This window comes from Bacillus rossius, chromosome 8 (genome assembly GCF_032445375.1).
Source record: "Bacillus rossius redtenbacheri isolate Brsri chromosome 8, Brsri_v3, whole genome shotgun sequence".
Lineage (NCBI taxonomy): Eukaryota > Metazoa > Arthropoda > Insecta > Phasmatodea > Bacillidae > Bacillus > Bacillus rossius.
In genome coordinates this window covers 12,034,660-12,053,478 of record NC_086336.1, presented here as the reverse complement: position 1 = coordinate 12,053,478, position 18,819 = coordinate 12,034,660, and the positions used below count along the sequence as shown (strand labels likewise).

Below are 18,819 nucleotides of genomic sequence, written 5' to 3'. Positions count from 1 at the left end.
TAGAATTCACATATTTCATAAAATAAAAATAATTTTTTAGAAATCATTACGATACACATAAATAATAACAAAATAATAATCATTTAAAATCCAAGCATATTTAGTGCCAGGAAAAATGGAAGTGGAGAACGTAATTTATCGAATGTGGTATTTAAGTTGTTATATAAGATCAAAATTATGCAACGTAAATAAATTGGTAAGTGGTTAAAGAAGAATATAAAAACAAAATCAGAATAAATATTCACAAGTTCCTAAAGTCTGGGGAATAAGTTGACTCGTCATAATTGCTTTCTTCAAACAATCGACCATCAGTGGATATTATAATTTCTTCGTGGATATTACATGCACCCGACAAAATTATTACTACAAAAGTTAGGCCTACTCAAAGTAATATTTTTGGAAGCTCTTGAGACAGTCGTTTCCGTGCAGAGACATGACCACTTAACAATCATGGGCTATTCCAGGGCTGCAAGGGAGCCAGGGAGATAGTTTTCTCTCCTTCATAAGAGGATAAAAATAAATAAAAGAAGGATAAACGCCCTTCAGTTGCAAATTATTTATAATTTATCCTAACAAACTATCGTTAAAAATTTTAAAATTGTTTCAACAATTTCTATATTATTTTTAATATTGTATGGCCTCATGGCCCCTCCTTCCCCCCGAAAAAGTTTGAATTCTGGAAAAGCCCACCCCCCTTCCCAATCACTATTTCTCTTATTCCGATTCTGATGGCCAATCAGGAGAGGTCTCTCACTGAAAAAATACCCTGCCAAGCATACAATTCGCTCCTACCACTTCTCTCCGCTCTCATTGAATTCATAAACCACGAAGAGGCCTGCCACAGTGTAGAGCAAAACGTCGTTTATGCAAATGGTTATGAATCCTGCTATCAAGTTTTATTTTACTCTTGTTTTTAATGATGATTATTTAGGAAAATTGGCATGAAATAACGTACAACGAGTATTTATATACGATGGTAGAATATTGTTTAGGCCTGTTCTACAATGACACGTAAACGGAGACCGCTATCACAGAACAGTGTTTCTACAACGGCACGCTGCAGATGTAGAAGGACTCGTACGTATTAGCTCAGCAATGCCGAGCTCTTCCGTGCGACCAATAGAAGCCGAGTACTTGGCTGCTGTGGTAGCCATGTTTGTGTAGCCTTTGTTCTAAATACTTAAAAAAGGACTTAGTGGTTTGTTTTTATTTCATATGTATGTCAATTCTGCCCTTTCTACGATTTCGAAGCATAATATATTACTTATATTAAATTAATATTGAAATGCAATCTCACCGCTGCTCAATTGTTACGTTTGTGTGCATTGTGGAAGCAGCATACGCGATAGTGATGTGTTCCGGGAGATCCGTCTCCGTTTACGTGATCCGTCTCCGTTTACGTGTCACCGTAGAACGGGCCTTCGTGGAGAAATCTTGCGGCACACGTAATAAGTCTTAACGGTGCACTAGTGTGCTGTGGCACAGTCCTTGGTTATCCTTGCATTGGATTCTTCACAGAACGCGAGCACCACTTAACAGTGCCAATAAGGCAACCTGAACTATGCGGTGCAGTTTTAATACCGCCGAACGCCACGAGGATAAAGCAAGTAATTGTTCCCTTGCACTAGTAAAAAAAAAATCTATATCTTTCTCTTCAGCTCTGGCGTATTTTACGGCTAAGTCTCAAGATATTGCCTCCTGTTACGACCTTTTTTTTATGCGTTTTGTCCTTCTTGTGCCGACCGGTGGCCGAAAAGATGTACGGAAATTCCAGTCCCATAAACGTTTTTTTTTTAATCCCGGTGCGGAAGTGGGTCTGTAAAGAAAAATTACGGAATTTCATGTTCATGCGGCGCGCCAGAATCGTCGAGGTCATCAGAAACGCTGGTGAATGGGCGGGAAGAGGCGAGCTCTTGCTGGGTCGGGGGGTTAGTGGCGGCGTTTTGCGGTGCGGTCTGCCGTCGGGAATAATTATTTGCCGCAGTCGTCGAAACAGACCACCTTTACTCCCCCTCTGCCCGCACGCACATGCACATACACACCGCACAAACCCGCCAACGAACCAACAGTCCTCTGGCACGGGCGACCACCGACTCGCCACTATGTGCCCCTATGGGCAGAGCTGGGGTTCCCGCACACGTGACGCGTGCCCGCCAGGTCGGTCGGAATTCCTGCTGGTCCACAGTTTGTGCCATTCCTCACCCTTCCCTCCCTAAACACACCATTTATTTCCTCCTCCTCCCCCCGCCACATTCTCACTCTTTCCTTTATCACCAACCGTGGAGGCGAGAAGTTATCCGATCCACAAACTGCGCTGCGAGCTATTTTCATTTTATTTGTCCTCCACTCGGAGGGGTCTTTTTTTTTTCTTCCCTTCTCTAGAATGAGCCCTCCTCGTGTCCATGACAGCTCACGAGTACAGTCAGCCAGTGGAAGACACAGGAATGTTTTTCAGGGAGGAAGGAGTAAATTGAAACACAAAAATGATAAAAGTTTGACTGACATTAATAGTGACACTAATACACTAGCATTTTGACTTTATTAAGTAGCAGCATGCGACGCGTCTTCACTCACAGTTGGAATTTCAAATATTGTAACAGCTCACCTTGCTTCACTCAAAAATAAAATACTGTCTTCAATGATGTTTTGCAAAAAATATTCACAACTTTTCGAAAAAAGTGGGGTGGGGGGATAATGTTGCCCCTATTCCCCAACCCCCTGCATTCACCACTGAAGTCAGTATTGAAGACATGTGTTAGCTTTCGTCAGTCAGTGCTGTTATGGTTGTGGTTTCGCGACGCTTGGCTAAGTTATCCATTCGGATAGAACATGTGATGCTGATTTCTCCTGTTGCGGCTAAAACTTTCACAGCGTTTTGTGGCTGAATATTCTTTCGACCACTTTTTATTAGAGTACGTAATGCAGGTATCTCAAGATTTCACTATTAAATTTATTTAAATCGAACATGCAATCAATTGATCTAGAAAAAATAACCGAGAAGAAACTGGAAAACGTTCCAGTTCAACCACATTGTGTGACGCTGGCTTTAACTCACAACGAAACTAGCCTAAGTTACAAAAGTGCAACTTCACAGAAGTTGAAAACTGGTGTTATAATTAAAGTTTTCCATTACATACTTATGGTTAATATCATTCAAAGACTAACTTTTCCAACAGCCACAAGTACATATTTTTGTAACTGGAATTCTGTTTGTCTCGCTCAACTCAAGCTTTAAAGTTTCAGGAACTTATTACTTTATCTAAATGCTTTAGAGATATTTTAATATATTATGATGTTATTTTTCGACGTAAAAGGTATTTTTAAGACAAAATCGCCAAATTTGGTTTTAAGTTCTCTTGGTTCTGAGGTATCGTACCTGTATTTGCTTATGAATTTAAATAGCCATGTTCCAATGTCCAGCATGAGAGTAGAAAAAGACAAAACTGCACGGATGGATAACAAACCAAGGCGGAAAAAATAACTACACAGCCTAAGGGAATGCAACTAAGACTTTGCCAGTAATGGACCATTGGACAAATGGCAGAATCAATTAAAAATGCAATAAAACCCTAATACGATGGTTGTTTTAGACCCTCTGATGGGCTATAAATAAAGAAGAATTTACGTAACATAATATTTTTATCACCAAAAGTACAGCAGTTTTATTTATTTTTCTGCATAACGCCAAAGTGACCGAGGCATTTGTCATATCGTAACACAAGCTTCTCGATGCCTTCTTCGAAGAAGTTAGCCGCCAGTGAATAGAGACACAAGCCCACCGCCTGTATCTCCTTCTCCCTCACGACGCCACTGTGAGGCGGATAGAATAATAGTGCGGCGCATTGTGCCCCACTATTCGCGCCTCTGGCGATAAGTCTTGACGCAGGAGCCAGCGAGGAGTGTGAACTGTGGACTGGACATATACGTAGTGATTTGTGAACAGACATTACGTGTGGTGATTTAATTAGTAATGTAAATATTAGTAGCAAAAAAACTGTTTCAAATTTAATTGGGCTATCCTTACGAATCTGTTTTCACCACTTGTAACAATATTTTACATATTTTGAGATCTCGTCTGAGCTTGATAGTTTGTCGTTAGGCGCATCTTTGTAGTCTGTGTTTTGTAACTGGCAGTTCTCAAAAGTAGTTCCAACGGTCTGCGTATCATTCTGCCTCTGTTGTTCTGTTGAAAGTGCAAGCCACTTTGACTGTCGGTTGACAGTATTCGTAAACAACTATCGCATCGTGTGGTGCTTTGATTTGAAATTTAAAAGTCGGAGAAATGGGTACCACCTGTACTTCCTTCGCGAAAAGTAAATTTTGAGGTGTGCTAGATGTCAGAATATTTTTAAAATTTATTTTCCTCAGTTTTTACACTTTGACAATAATTCACGAAATTAAACAGGAAATTTAGTCCTCAAAAAAGCAAGCTTGTGTGTGAGTGGATCTATTTACTATATGTGCGGTATTTTGAATAATTTAAACATCGACAACTAATTAACTTAACAAATTACACATTTGATTTCTTTTAAAGTTGAGTAGAAGATAATGTAGCCTATAACATTGTTTCAGAAAAAAATAATCTATAAATAAAAAAGTCCAAAATTAATATTTAAAGGAAAAAGTACAAGTAAATAAGCTTCAACAGTATATAAAATCTTACTTAATTATTAAAGATCAGTTAAATCATCCAGGCAAAAGTTTAAATGATTTCTTTATTTTAAAATACTTTTTTTTCCCAGAACTTTTCCTTCCGTCATACTTCTCCAAGCCGTTGTCCATTCCCTAATCAGCTTTACCTACATGATAAGTATCCCGTCCCATCAAGGCTTGCCTGGCGATAACACCCGCTGCGTACCCGCGCCGCCACGTCACAGGAACAGAGAGGATGTCTCGAGCTTGTTTCTGATTCCCTCTCACTGGCCCGGCGCGCGCCCGGGAGCTAAAACAGTGGCCACAGCTCTCGCGCGGCGCCGTATCTTGTCCCAGGGACAACGCCGCGCCGTAAGCGACAGCGAAGAGGGGCTTGTTGTCGGTTATTCCGGGACGATCGGCGAGCTACCTCGCGCCTGCCACGTGAACTAAAGCTGGACTCACAATGATCCGTCTCCTTCGTCCGACCGTCAGTCAGTCACATGACCGATGTCCCGGAAAGTAACATCAATCCGTCAAAACCTCGAGCTAGACTCACAATGATCCGTCTAGTCCGTCCGACCGTCAGACAGTCACGTGAAAGATGTCCCGGAAAGTTACATCAATCCGTCAAAACCTCGAGCTAGACCCACAATGATTCATCTCATCCGTCCGACCGTCAGACAGTCACGTGAAAGATGTCCCGGAAAGTTACATCAATCCGTCAAAACCTCGAGCTAGACTCACAATGATCCGTCTAGTCCGTCCGACCGTCAGACAGTCACGTGAAAGATGTCCCGGAAAGTTACATCAATCCGTCAAAACCTCGAGCTAGACTCACAATGATCCGTCTAGTCCGTCCGACCGTCAGACAGTCACGTGAAAGATGTCCCGGAAAGTTACATCAATCCGTCAAAACCTCGAGCTATACCCACAATGATTCATCTCATCCGTCCGACCGTCAGACAGTCACGTGAAAGATGTCCCGGAAAGTTACATCAATCCGTCAAAACCTCGAGCTAGACTCACAATGATCCGTCTAGTCCGTCCGACCGTCAGACAGTCACGTGAAAGATGTCCCGGAAAGTAACATCAATCCGTCAAAACCTCGAGCTAGACTAACAATGATCCGTCTCGTCCGTCCGACTGTCAGTCAGTCACGTGAAAGATGTCCCTGAAAGTTACATCCATTCGTCAAAAACTCGAGCTACTCTCACAATGATCTGTCTCGTCCGTCCGACCGTCAGTCAGTCACGTGAAGATGTACTGGAAAGTTACATCAATCCGTCAAAACCTCGAGCTAGACTCACAATGATCCGTCTCATCCGTCCGACCGTCAGACAGTCACGTGAAAGATGTCCCGGAAAGTTACATCCATCCGTCAAAACCTCGAGCTACTCTCACAATGATCCGTCTCGTCCGTCCGATCGTCAGTCAGTTACATGAAAGATGTCCCGAAAGTTACATCCATCCGTCAAAACCTCGAGCTAGACTCGCAATGATCCGTCTCGTCCGTCCGATCGTCAGTCAGTTACGTAAAAGATGTCCCTGAAAGTTACATCCATCCGTCAAAACTTCGAGCTACTCTCACAATGATCCGTATCGTCCGTCCGACCGTCAGTCATTTACGTGCAAGATGTCCCGGAAAGTTACATCCATCCGTCAAAACCTCGAGCTAGACCCACAATGATTCATCTCATCCGTCCGACAGTCAGTCGCGTGACCTGCAGCCAATCCGATGTTCTGGAAAGTTACATGCACAATTTTCATTGGGCAGATAAACAACATGGATTAAAAAGAAACTGTGCACATATTTCCAGATTCAAACTAACCACGACCAACTATAGTTGCCTTGCATTAAAATAACACGTGCAGTAGTCCCACCATAGATATTCTTTGAAATTTGTTATCAACCCTTCAGCTTTGCCGTGGTCTTTGGTCCATAGCAAACTGGTCCAAGCTACTCGCTTTCCATGGCTGTGTTTTGATTTGTCGAGTAAATCAGTACTCGCCAGAGATGTGTAAACATGTAACCTAACTAACAAGCGAATTCATGTTTTCGAATCTTGTTCATGTTACCAATAAACTTATAATATGAAATTCCAAAACACGAATTTTAACGTAGAATTATTTATATAAAATAATAAATAAAATAGTCGCTTTTAAAATACCTATGTGAATCACACACATACCGCCGGTAAACTTCGCAGCCTCAATCGTAAACTTTTCTCTCCACCATCAAACGAAGATAGAAATTAACAGTAAGAAAGAGCCGTAATATATAAACTAATAGAAACGACTCCAAAAAAAGGCTTCAGACCTGATTTTCGACAAGAAATTTTATGAAAATACTGCCCATCTTTCTAAAACTCTCTAAACTGTTAATACTATAAAGTTTCCGCACGCGTTAAAAGTTATACTTCTTTGGCATTACTAAAATATTAACCCGAAACATTTTAAACCCAACTATTACACTAAGTATTTTTTTTTTGTTCAAACGACTGAAATCAGTCTGTAAAAACTTCCTACAAACAAATATTAACCTCATTGACCTGATTCAACATTATTACACTTCTATAATATTATAATGTTATTAAAAAATAAAATATTCTAATGTGATTTGAGCCACGCCCCTTGAGCTTAACGAGAAAGCACTCTACTGGGCGTAATAGTAATTATAGTGATAGTTTTCTTAGGTGTTTTAAAACTTTTGATTACTTTTTACTATGACTATTTTAGTTTGCCAAATATATATATTGGATGTTTCAGTACCATAAAGTTTCAGTTGGCACACCAATACGTTTGGTGTGTACCTTAATGTTTACGAAAGTGACTTTATACGTGCTTATGTTGCTACACGTGAATCCGCCATCTTTGTGACACATTTTCGTTTATCGACTTTTACGCAATTACTCATACCGAATGCCGTATACCGACAGCTAAGATGTTTACACAACAAAAAATTTTGGCACGATTTTATTAATATCATTAGCCTTTTATATTTTATTATAGTATCAATGATTTAACTTTTAAAGTATATTTTTGAGATGGAAGTATCTTGTGCCTAAATCAGATCGTCGTCTTGGATAGGATCTCTCTTATTGGTAGAAACAATGGCCCTACGAGCTTCCACCACTACTGAGGTCGATACCACTTCATTCGCTCTAGTCCCCTGCGTTTCTCTTATCTGTGCACGCTCGATTTGCCTCGCCTTTTCTGAGGCGTGTTTCCCTCAAGAGGAAACCTCAGATACTTGTGTAGTTCCCTTTTGCATCGGTAACTGAATAGCTTGTATTACGGTCTCATCCCTTCCAACTGTACGACATCAGTTCTTGTATCTGGTAATCACCGCAGTAATTTTTAACTGATGCTTCTTATCTACATTCTTACTTAACAAAGTCCAAACCAAATAAAAATTTTTTTTTTAGCTTTTAGTGGTCTTTACTTTCTGGTAATACTGAATATCTGAGTAACTTTAATTTTCAATTATAAATAAATAATGTATCATTAAATAAAATTAAAATAATGTGAAATTAATGTTTACCCTCTGAAATATATCAAGCAATTTTTATGATACGATCGTATTGACTAAAATTTGAAAATATGTATTTAAAAAATTCCATCTTTCTTGTAAGAAAAATAACTAAGCCTATTAAACCTTAAACCTACAAACAATTGTAAAATCTAATAGAGGGATGATCGCCGATGTAGGTGTACGTGAATTTTGGTTTCCTTTACAAGCAATTTCCACCATGAAACTCCCCATTTAAATTCCTTTAATTAATGCATAGTTTAACACTATAGAGGGTACACTTTATTCATAAATCGTTTAAAAAAAATAGAATAATACGATAAAAGTTGGTTAAACACGCACATATTGGTGTGTAAAATTTTAAAAATGGAAATAATTTTTTTAGGGCCAATATTGCAGGAAGCTTGCTCATTATGCACGACGCTGGCAGTACGTCTGACATAGCCTGACGTAAGCCAGCAGATGGCGAAGTATCGCCAAACTTGGTTGACCATCACAGAAATTTGGGCACGCATGTGTGACCTATCTAGCTTGAAGCCATTGAAGCGAGGTTTGTCATATTACAGGAAAACCTTTTTTTCCCCACTGGGAAAAAAGCTTTGAAGTTGAGCTAGGCCTTAGATTTTTATTCGATACCCTTCTGGATTTCCAAAACAATGAGTTCGAAAAGTGGAAAGACTGATCGACTGGATGATTGGAAAACGGAAAAGCAACAAAATATTGAGGACGGAGATTAACTATATATATAAAATTATAAAGTATATGTTTTATTACATATATATACGTTATACATAAATATGTTCACAATTTATTATCTATACCAATATCTTGCAGTATTACTTTTACTAATTAAGAGAAAGACTGATATTTTAAAAACAATTTCTGCCAATGAAATCATTAAATAAGTAGTATTTAAATAACCTAAAGCAATCTTGCATAAAGATTACAATATGAAATTTAAAATTTATAAACCAAATATTAAAAATTTTTAGTTTATTAAATACTTTAAGTATTTTTTTTAAATACTGCTAACGATCATTCACGCATAAATTATGTTCAACAAGTTAATGAGAAGAAAATAATTAGTTTTGAAAGTTACTAAATATGTAGTTTTGTAAGAGTAAGGAAACAACAACGTGGCGGTTAAGGAATGTAATGTGAAATAAATTGGACTTCCAACTGAAAATCTTGTTTTGTTCCTTACCCGAACTATAACTAAGTGTACCTACTTTGTGTAAGGGACCCGGGTTAGGGAGGGACCTAAGTGCGTCTCAGGCCGAAGCCTATACGCCTAGTCATGCTGCATTTCTGGACGAGAGTCAGAGTTTCCGCACCCGACGCTAGAATTTCGCTGCAGGTGCAGCTACGCCGACTCGATGTGCAGAAGGAAATTATAATTTATATATCGAAACGGCTCTGATAAAAGCGAAAAATACTAAACACCTACCGAGAGCTGAGATGGAGCTGAGATCAGGATGGCGTGGGGGAACGAGCCTTAATCTCTTCGGGGAGGGGTGGGAGGGGGGGAATCCGATCAGTGCCGGAACATCCGTCGGACGCGCGGGGGCGCGTTCCACGCATGCGCCTGGGAAGCGCGCGCGCGCGCTAGTTCCCTCGGCCGCCGCGCGGTGCGCTGCCGGCTACGCGCGCCGTCCTTCGTCCGCGGCTATTCCTGTTGGCGGCCTTTTCAGCGCCGCTTCTCTCCCCTCCCTATCCCCCTGGCGTGACGTCACGGCTACTACCCTCTCCCCCTCCACCACCCCGGCGCGTGTTCACGCCCGCCCTACCGTGAAATTGTCTCGTGGGCCGTGGTCATGGGGTGACGGGCCGGCGGGCCCCTCCGTGTGAATAACCCCTTTCAACCGCTCGGTGCGCGTCTTTTATCTCTCTCTCTCTCTTTCCTTTTTTTTTTCAGCATCGTGTTTCAGATTAACTGAAAAACAGAGTAACTTAGGTTTTGCACCCGTTTTTTTCCCCTATGTTTACACACCTTGGCTCTAGCTATAACGTAGAGACATGCAAAATTCGCGGATTCATTTCGCGATATGCTAGCATCAAAACACCCATACCTTCGTACCGTTTCTGCGATTGGCCCATATTTTATCCGGGGAACTGTGAGCCAATGGGAAACACTAAACCAAAAAGTGCCGAATTACGGACAGCCTAGTTGAGACATCTCAAGCGTCAGTAGCCAATGAACAGGTGTCATTTCCGCGAGTATTTAAAGGACTGTGGAGTCTATCCTAGAGGTCAATGAATCCGCGAATTTTGCAGGTCTCTAGCTATCAGACATTCGATAGGAGTAATTTCGTGAAAATTGGAACAGGAGTCGGTGAACGGAAATGTGCCACAGTGATGGCGGACACACTTGTACCAACAAACACGTATATAGTCACTTGCGTGAACATTAAGGGTAATACCAGACGAATTTGTGCGCCAAATGAAAATTAATGATAGTGAAACTAAAACAGTCCAGTATAAAATATTATTAGTATTAACTGAATGTTAGTTCAAGGTCACAATTAATGAGTAACTCAGACAGTTTTAGGTAAGTGCATGCGCGAGTTCTGCTTGACTGACATCTCGCTTGCAGCGCCACCTACGCAATATGGCGACTCTTGAGCATTAAATCGTTTTGTGTTATGCGATTTCCTAAGAGTGACTCTGTAATTTCAGTTCAAATTGCGTCTGGTGTAAAGTTTAATTGTGCTCCCCCGTGTGGCAAAAATATCCGCCGATGGTAAAGGCAATTCGTAGAGCCACGGAATTTTCGCGCATTCATTTAGTCGCAAGTTAGAATGCAAACCTCCACATTGTCGCACTGTGTTCATGATTGGACCGCAGTTATCTGGACACGCCCCTCTACGACCGTGAGCCAACGATGTCCAGCTAGGAGAGAAGTAAGCGAATCAGGTAGTGCCAAATAACAAGGATAAAAATGTTCTAGCTAAATCAACCAATGGGAAAGTAAACATTGGTCGAGCACACCTATAACTTTGAATTCTATCCTGAGGCCAGAGGAATCCGCGAAATTTCCGGGACTCTAGCAATTCGATACGACCAGATGTGTTTTTTTTTTTAACGGGAAAAGCACCGGACGTCCAAAAGTGTCTGTACAGGATGTTGTCTTTCCTGCGTAGTCGGAAAGAGTAGCATAATCGTGTGCTTCGTTCGGGGATTGGTCATCCACGGCAGCAAGTGATGCCATGAATAACTCCCCTATTTTAAATCTAGACTTTAAATAATTAAGTTGTGCCCTGCATAGTGACAGGGAAAACTCTGGGCTCATCCATGCGGGTTTAAATTATTGCAAGCATTGAGCAGGCAGGTTCAATACAGGACCAGAACGATGGTCCAAGAAGAAGATTTAATCAGGCGAATAAAGTTTCAACCATGTTGGGGTCAGGAGCTTGGGCCTTGCGTTCTGCATCGCTCATTGGGCGATCTAGTTGGCGAAATCGTTCGTCATCCAAAATGCTGTCAGTCAGATAGTTTTCTTAAATTTATAGAGAGAATATAGTTTTGAACGCATTCAAAAAAACCTTTTTCTAGAATTAATTACGTTAATTAATCACGAGCTGGCTCATTGTACCTTACCCCAGAAAAGATAGAGCGGCAGGCCACCTGTTGCCAGTAAACGTATGTTGGCAGTTAGAGAAAATATTACACCTATGACCTCTGTCTTGGTTCTCGTCCTTATATACCCGCGCGGCAATCTATACAATAACGTTCTGGGACAACCTTCCTTAACTGGAAAGCTTACACCTTCTTTCGGCCACCACGTGGCAAACAGAGCTTGCGCTTTCACTCGGCCAGACTCAGCATCACGACCAATCACTGCGCTGCGACACATCCTTTGCGTCTATTCACAGACCCTTGGTACACTATTCGCCCTGCGGGTCTGCGTGAGTTAGGCCCTCAAAATTTACATCGGTTACACTCGAGTTTTCAGAATAATAATTTGAGGTATTTAACATATGCTACGTATTATTAGAAGCTCTTATAGTACTTGCATACAAAATTTATATTCATTTATCCGTCATATAATATTATGGTTGCAGCTCAAATCGCATAGTTGTCCTATGTACAATGACATGTTTAAAAAATTGCTTAATATTTTTTACTTGGTAAACGTAAAATTAAATAGGTAATAAATTATATGCATGGTAAAAAATGGTATTTAAAATTTTCTCATTCAAAACGTTTCACAATAGCTTAACAAATTATTTATGAAAGCCCAGGAGAAAATTTTTAATTCGTAAATAACTGTAAAGCTTAATTCTTAGTGTCATTCAAAAACATAAACGAAAATTCTTAGTAGTAAAAGTGCTTTAATTTTTATTTAAGTGTAGCGTTTTTAGTGTTATCAAAGATATTGCCTGTTTGTTCACAATAATTTCTAATAGCTCACTTCCATTGCCATTAATGAAGCCACCTACGCATAGGGAAACTTTGGCTGACCTACCGACCTTGCTTCTCGCCCTGAAAACGTTTCATCAAAGCAAGTCTTGGTCTCGAGCGTGATCTGTTCACTGGGGCGAAATATGGCGGGTGGACGCAAATCTCTCCTGGGTTCTAACTACAGCCGTAAACCCGAGTCCCATCAAAAGATGAATGGTTCTTACGACAAGAGTTAACCGCCGTCGTTAAAAATCTAAAAATGTTCGTCCATGAACACCGCAGCATTTCTTGGAGTTTACTTCGCACACTATGTGATCAAGTCTTGTCGTTTATAACCTCGTATTTTACAAAAATGTTAACGTAAAACTGAATAAAAACATTATTTTATAATTAGTTTCAGCACATTTTTATGGACTACTGGGATATGAGCAACAGGGCGGTTACAATTTTTTACTCGAACTGAATTTTAAAAGAATATTTGCTGTCGCGATTAAATAAAATCTTAGGGAATAGCAAACTTGTATAGCACCGACGTTTGCAAGTACAAATTTAAGCAGTGGTTTTGATTGAAAAAAACTGAACATTATATATTTTGCTTTTCATTTGATTGTTTTTAATACTTTTGTTCTTGAGTCAATTATTTGATCATTTCGTTAAAGCAAGTCATAAATACACATATACTTATGTTATAAAATGAACGAAACATGCATTTCAAGTTTGTATGAAAGTCATGCGCACCATTAATACGTATGCAAACCGGCATTAAAACAAACTAATTGGAAAAACAATTTCCGGCCGCTTCTGTGTGTGAGGCATGTCGGGCTTTAATGGGGACTAAATACATTATTGTATTTAATATTTATTATTACAATACTTAGTATTACAATTAATCCTTATCAAATAATATATAAGTAGGTAATATGCTATGATTTCCTTATTCTGTCTTCGCTTGTTTGTTTTATTGATCCTGGAAGGGAGGGTCCGGACCCACTAACCTTTCCTCCCTTCCAAACCCCGCGGATACTTTCCTGATCACATGGTATTGGCAGTGGAGAAATTCCTTTATGATTGAAACAATTTAAAAGTATTTTTTGCGTTTGCTGAGACAGTAATTTTTAAATACGAGTAAATTAAGGGAGATTTTTGATCGTTTTCTGAGATAACTTATAAGAATGCTAAAGAAATCTCTCAATCTTTAGGTTATCAAATTTAAAATATATGGAACCTGCCTGCATTTTCCCTTAAATTGTGGTCTGTGCTTTCATTTTTATAGTGATTTGCAACACAAAATATAACATTTTAACTCAACTACGTTCTACTTGAAAATTGCTTGAATGACATTGGTGTGATACTTTGAAGTTATATTAAAGTATGTTGTTTTTATTATAAAACGCTAACTCGAACATAAGGTATCTCAGTAACACAGCGAAAGAATTTTTCTGGAAGTCAATAAATGCCTCTACTTTTTTTCTTAATGTTTAATTAAAAAGTATTTACTTCGTTGCTTGCTCTTAATGTTTTCCAGCAGCAATTATTTTTTTCTGGGGCCAAGATTAATGTCCACATCCTTATTTAATGTACAGTAGAGCTACTAAGGATCACCCAGTCGAGTATTTGTAAGCAACTCACAAACTTTACAACTCTTGGTTAAACCACTAATTGGACACTTCAAACGTCCCTTATTAAAACATTACTTTGCTACCATTTTACTGCATGTAAAATAACGGTTAAATTGGACGTAATTTCTGTTCGTGCATTAATTAATAAACATCAAAATTTAAACATAAAAATATAATTTAAATGGGAAAGTTCTTATTCTGTAATGCATGCAACCAGCAGGCAGTTAAAGATGGTACAAATTCTAAACATTACGTTTGAACAAGACACAGCGATACGGAATAAAATTTATTACGTTGCTGTCAACTTTAATACAAAGCACTAAACTATACATTAATAAACATTTATTTAAGTGAAGTTACCAAACAGATTTTCAAGTTTCATACAAAATAATATACAACGTTATTGCTTTATCAACTTTGGGTCATATTGTACGTAAAGTCTACACGCAAGCGGAATAAGATTGAAAATGGTTTTTTAAGGAACAAAATTTCATTTAATCTAACAATGAAAATATGGTTCAATATATTTTATATGGTTTTTTTAAGAATAAGTATGTTGCATAGTTTTTATTCAGTTAATGATTACAACGCGAAAAGTCGTTCTAAAATGGGAATTTATTATCACTCTCATTAGAGCTCTAACTGGAAAATGGAAATATATAAGCATTTTATATTCATGTTAATAATCAATGTACAGTGTAACTGTTTTTGAATTGTATGTTTTAAAATTTAAAAGAAAATGATTACGTGTTGTACGTAACACTTTGTGCACCAGCCCAGCCCGCACTTAACCTATTTATTGTTTTATTTCAATTTAAAATTCCTACATGTTCATATTGTGTTCTTGCACTTTATAATGTTCTCTTCTCACGGGACATACAGTCAAAATATTAAATTTCTCGAAGTTTTTTTTTTATTTTGCTCAAGGGCAACACCGCTCATGGGGCTGCTACTATGGGTACAGAATTTTACAAGCCACAGCTTTTTTAATGGTCTCATATCACAAAAATAAAATTACATTTTTTTACTAATGAGTAGAGGCATGTATTTTCGAAAATATTTGGATACTGAAAATTAAAACACTGTATTATCGACTGTGTTTCGTGCTTGGTTGAGTTTCTTCCAGGTACATGATTAATGTTGGTACTCGAATCACAGCCAGACGCGTCCAAAATGATCTGGTCGAGTTATGCAACTGCTTCCCTTGCAGGCGGTCTCCGATTTCATGGAAGAATCCGCTGGCGTGGGCATACATTATTGCAGTCTATTGAGTGTTCAGATTTTACCGTCGCGAAAAATACATGGTCTTTCTAATGAGTTTGTATTATATTCGCCATGGTTTTAAATTGCAGTGTACTCCCTGGAAAACCGTCACCTCGACATGTTAGCCTTGCGAAGCTCGCCGATACGTAGAAAACACGCCCTGCGTTCTTAGAAATTACAGTAAATTTACAGAATTTTCAATGAAGAATTCACCCCGAATATACGAAGAGTAATTTGTAATTTCAGATAGCTGGATCTTTGTAGAAACTTCTCCATGTTCGAATTTCCGAGCTATGTGTTTCATTCCAAATAAGTATTGCACACACGTGAAAAAAGAAGAGTATTTCTTTGTGGACTTAAAAGTTTTTGGATTTTTTGCTTGAAAACAGATTATTCTTGTGAATTCATTATAAAAATAAGTGAATTAAGTATAATAAAATTTATGAAGAAAACAGTATATCAGAAAGATCCCTGGATATTTTGTAACTAGAACTTTGAAGCTTGGATTCCGTTTAATGTAAAATCACTTTATTTCATTTATTTAATAACATTTGGTTACATTTCATTTAATTTTGTTTGATACATTAGGTTTAAATTCATTATATTTCATTAGGTTCCCTTTAATTTTAATATGTTTTGTTTGTTTAAAATTATTTAGTTTGTATTATATTGATATGTAGAATAATGTAGCCTTTAAACACATTTTTTATTATTTTCTTTTAATTTTGTTAGTTTCAATGCAAAAGAAAATCAACATGGCGTGAGATCCCATCTTAGTCAGCTCTTAGATTAGCGAGGGAAGAAAGTGTAGAGGTATTAAAGGGTTGCGCGACAGGACGCAAAACATTATTACCAACCAAGAAATTAATTTCAAACGACGTTTTCTTCTACACCCCACCCCACCAAAAACCTACCTCAGCACTCAAAACCTTTTCGTTTACACGCCAGCCAACCCTGCGGTGACGGCTGTGAAATGAGCACGTTTTGACGTTTAATTAACTTAAACCAACATTTGTCAACGTCTGACGTCGCGATTCTGAATTTTCCGCCTGTCTCGGTGTCACCTCGTCCGACTTCCAATCCCCCTTACCCCCTTCGGCCTCAAATTACACCCGTGATTTTCCCACACTTGCTCCTTCTAAAAACCTGTTTGCAAGCTCATATAATGAATTACTTAATCAATTACGACCCAACATCTCGTCTGCATCTAACCGAGTTCCGTTTCTACCTGCAATGCGCACTGTACGTTCACAGGCGAATCAAAGCGCACCGCATACGCTATTCATTCTCTCATCGATGCGCTTACACCTCAAATTTACGTTTTTAAAAAAAAAAATTATTTATTTATTATTTGAATTTTTACTATTATTCATATTGATATCATTTTTTTATAATTAATGTTTTTATTCGTTTTATCAAGCATGAAAACGTTTATTCAAACATTTTTTTTAAATTTTAGTTTATTTTAAAGATCAATTAAGTTGTTTTGTGGTGCTCTGAAACTCGCATGAATCTTGATTAGACCAAATTCATTATATAATATTTTCAGTTGGCCTTAGGTTGAATCTTGTCGTAAAATAATGAATATTTATTTTAAAATAAACTTAAACGACAGTTATGTTTTATTTATTAACTTGGGTTTTTATATTTAATATTATCTTTGAAATAAATATCCGATCCATTATCTAATAAATTATTATTGAATTTTTTTCTAGCCTACTGTCATGGTATGAAATAGGTATATATAAGTAAGAGCGTTTCGTAATAAACACATAGCACAAAGAAATAGAAGACAGACTTGCGAATACTGTGTCGCATTGAACCACTAGCAGATGTAGTGCAAGACATTTTTGAATGATCGTCCCTTTTGGGAAAATGTTTGAATGACTCTCGTTTCGTAAATGGGGAAGGAAGAGCAGGTTAAAGGATGTCGCATGGCTGAGAGGTTTGCAATTCGAAAGGGGCAACTTCCGGGTGGGCGACTCTTGAAAGAAGAATGCTTGCTCCGTTTCCCTCGAATGTGCTCTTGACTAGTGCCTTTCTCCTGCAAGAGACCTTGAAGAGATTTATCGTATTGGATGCTGAAGCTTGCCTTCCATCTACTTTCTGAGACGAAATGAAGCTCAGATTTGAAGAGCCGTCCATTTTCAGTTTTTCCGTGTGACATTTGACATACTGAGAAAAATCAATGAAGGATATTTTTTAAGAACACTTTTGTGAAATAATTTGTATATAGCCCTAATGTCTTGAGTCATGCATATATGTGTGTAGGTTTGTGAATGTATCTGTGTTTAAAGGAGAATAAATTTCTAGAAAGCTTACACTATTATATATTATGGACAACCTGAAGTTTTTTTTTCTGATGGAAACCATAACCAGTATTTAAAAAAAAGTTTTTTTATGAGTCAATTATAAAGCTTTTTTTAATACTGATTGGTTACGAGTGAAAGCTGGAGGTATTTAAGAATTGACGTAGGCAAAAATTAATCAATGATGATCATGTAGGGTGTTCGTATTGGCCATCTTGATACTAGCTATGATGTATCCGGCGTTGCCTGGGCTAAACACATTGTCAACGGACTTATTTTAGTCAAATAAAGATTTACAAACACAAAAATGGAGTTGCTGAAATACGTGAGATTTAAATTTTTTAACGCCTTGCAACCTTCTTGGGAACAGATTTTAGGAAAACCACGTTTTCAGTTGATATCTATGTAATATAAGAAATATCCCTGTCGCGTTTCATGACTGTGGGACATAAAGCCACACCTCCGCAACCCCTATTGGTAGTTGATTTCCGTAAAAATCCGTTCTTAGCGGATACATATGTAGCAAAAGGAATATACATTCATACCGGATTTCAATTTCGTTTGTCTTATAGTCCTGGAGAATCCGTGATGTGTGAGTTGTGAGTGGAATTTCACTTATATAATTCTACTAGCAGTACTTTGCAGACATTGTCCTGCCAGTGTTTATTTATTTGCCTCAATATATCTCGAATGTATGGTTTGTAAGTAATCTAGAATCTATAACGTTTTTGAAACAATATTCCATTTCCAACTCACAAACCAAATACTTATCACAGTCACAATCACTATTTGTTGTTATTGAGGATTAAGGACAGTAAAAATCACCATATACTAATTTTCAAGGTAATCGGTTGAACGGAATAGAATCTGATGCTCTGCAGCGCTATCTAGTGGCGAGTTATAGCATAATAGATATCGGGAAAATATTATCGTGTTCAAAAATTAAATAATTTCGTGGAGATCGGTTTAACGGTGTAGAAGATGATTCACTGCAGCGCAATCTTTCGGTGAGTTACAAAACAAATCCCTTTCGGCACAGCGAAAAACCAAAAACTAAAGTACG

At 38.2% G+C, this 18,819-nt stretch overlaps 1 protein-coding gene across 1 annotated transcript in view; it reads left to right on the top strand.

Moving 5' to 3' along the window:
* The window catches only part of LOC134535519 (calexcitin-1), a 251,399-nt gene that overhangs the window by 26,417 nt on the left and 206,163 nt on the right, over positions 1 to 18,819 (top strand). The window lies entirely within an intron of this gene.